General features: G+C 47.9%; 1 long non-coding RNA gene across 1 annotated transcript; it reads right to left on the reverse strand.

Annotated features, from left to right (window-relative positions):
• Positions 1-936: 936 nt before the first annotated feature.
• Positions 937-1,639, reverse strand: LOC109311097. Its single transcript, XR_002101410.1, has 2 exons — positions 1,480-1,639; positions 937-1,375 (listed from the first exon to the last, which is right to left on the reverse strand). It is a non-coding gene; the product is annotated as an uncharacterized LOC109311097 (long non-coding RNA).
• Between the last annotated feature and the right edge of the window lie 433 nt (positions 1,640-2,072).

Raw genomic sequence — 2,072 nt, forward strand, 5'->3', positions numbered from 1 at the left:
ATAGCCTGTTGAGTCTCTTAAGGCGAATTGCCATCTCAGAGCCTCTAATGCTCTGAGGTGGGATTTTCCAGTTCCTGGCTGGATGCCAGCTACTGCCCTTGCTTTTCTGCCACAGGACGGGGTCGTCAGGATCATTCATGCTGGAGCACCGGATCTTGGCGTGCCTGGCATGCTCCCAGCTGGCTTTCTCCCCCTACCTGGCTTCTGGCGGGGGTATTAAATCTCCCGCAGTGGCACCCCCAACTAACATCATCAGCTGGCTGCCATCCAGCTTGATTGACAGCCTCTTAAAGAGGCAGCAAAACACTGGCTTGCATGGCTCCTCCATCTCAGCCTGCCTAAGAGGTAAGTTTTTCATTGCATGTGTGTCCCTGTTCCTTTCTTTGGAAGTGTCGGAGTCTGCCCCCAGCGCTTCCAACCCCCATGGGTGTCTCCCATCATCACACATGCCCATTTCATTGTTACCTCCCTTGTTCATCTTCCAACGCTCCTGTTTCCTGCTACATGCATCTCCTGTCTGCGCATCTGTTTCATTCACCTGTTCCATCTTGTCTTCCTCATCATAGATGGTGACCAACATTTGACAGTGATATTCTTGGATTTATTTGGATACCTACTGCATCAGAAAGACCTTATCATTCTTTGGACCTTCAGGACTTTGACATGCTTTTTGACCACGTCTATAGATTTGAATCTGCCATTGCCTTTTGAACTAATATGTACGGTTCTTTATGCCACGCAGTAAACTTCTGCTTTAAGATCCAGAATTTCTGGGTTCCCTTCCTACAGAAGACTTGGGGACATTATCATACCTGCCCACTGGGAAGGCACAAAGATCCACACTGTGAGTGAGACTTACAATATTTAGGCATAGCACTTGCTTGCTTGCTAGTTTAAAGTGGTTACTTTACAGGCCAGTTAGAAAACAAGGTCTCGACACTTGCAGGCTTTTAATCAGGGGTGTGGGAAGGAAACAAAGCATTGGAAATGGCCTATACAGACATATAGCAATAAGTGGAGAAATCTGGGAAACTTTCTCACCCCTCCATCACACATATTTGGTCTATAATCAGCACTCTTTGTCTAGGAGAACTTTGCTGGGAGCTCTGTGGGTTTTAAGAACAAACATGCCCGGGAGAAGGAGGGTTGTGGCTCGTTATCAACTTTGAACGGACACGTGAGATGACAACAAAGTGGGAGCCTGTTTCCCCTGCAGCGATGTGCCTGGAGTGAAGAGGATCCAGCTCGTCACAGGGCAACGTGATGATCGCTTTGCATATACGCAGGGAAGGATTATGCAGGATCTCCGCTTTGCCAAACATTTAATTTTCACTTGGCACTGGGTAAGCACAATTAGAGGCAGAGCGATCCTGTGCTAATGATGCAAGCAGAGGGAAAACAAGCAATAGGGGGGGGAAGTGCATTTAACTGTCGCCGTTTGGAAGTGTAAAAGATAAATAATTGATTTGTGTTGCTTACCCAGTCACCAGATGCAGCCCCCGGGGGGCTTTGCTGCAGAGGAGAAGCTCAGGCCTTCCAAAAAGCACCGGCGGAAAAGCTGTGAACCCATTGTGAGTCATGGCAGTAATTTGAACAGGACGAGAGACCTCTGCTGAGATTTGTGCATGCCAGATCTGAGCCGGACCATGAGGGCTTCAAGATTAGCAAGTAGATACTGGAAATGACACATCGGTGGTTACCTAGCTACCCTGTCCATTTTTAATTAATGAGCAGAGCAGTCTTAATGACCGGAAAAGCTGACGTGTCATGCACCTGTTTTGCAGAATCAAAAGACAAGGGTTCTCCCTTTGCTAGCTTGCACCTTCCCTGCTGAAGCAGTATAATATCTTTAAATTTAAGGTGCTTTTCTGCTCTTAAAGAGGGCACTCTAGAAATGGCTCTGTTGGACTGCATTGATCACGTCTCTCAGGACTAGGTACAGTGCTAAGGTTCTCCCCACAGCAGAGGGTATCACTGGTAGTCAACGTGGCACAACTTGCACCCCCTCACCATTTATGTCCCTGCTCTCTGACCCTACCATTCATGGGAGTGAGCCTGCTTTCACCAGGGCT

The sequence above is a fragment of the Crocodylus porosus genome, unplaced genomic scaffold, assembly GCF_001723895.1.
Source record: "Crocodylus porosus isolate Cpor-Errol unplaced genomic scaffold, CroPor_comp1, whole genome shotgun sequence".
Classification (NCBI taxonomy): domain Eukaryota; kingdom Metazoa; phylum Chordata; order Crocodylia; family Crocodylidae; genus Crocodylus; species Crocodylus porosus.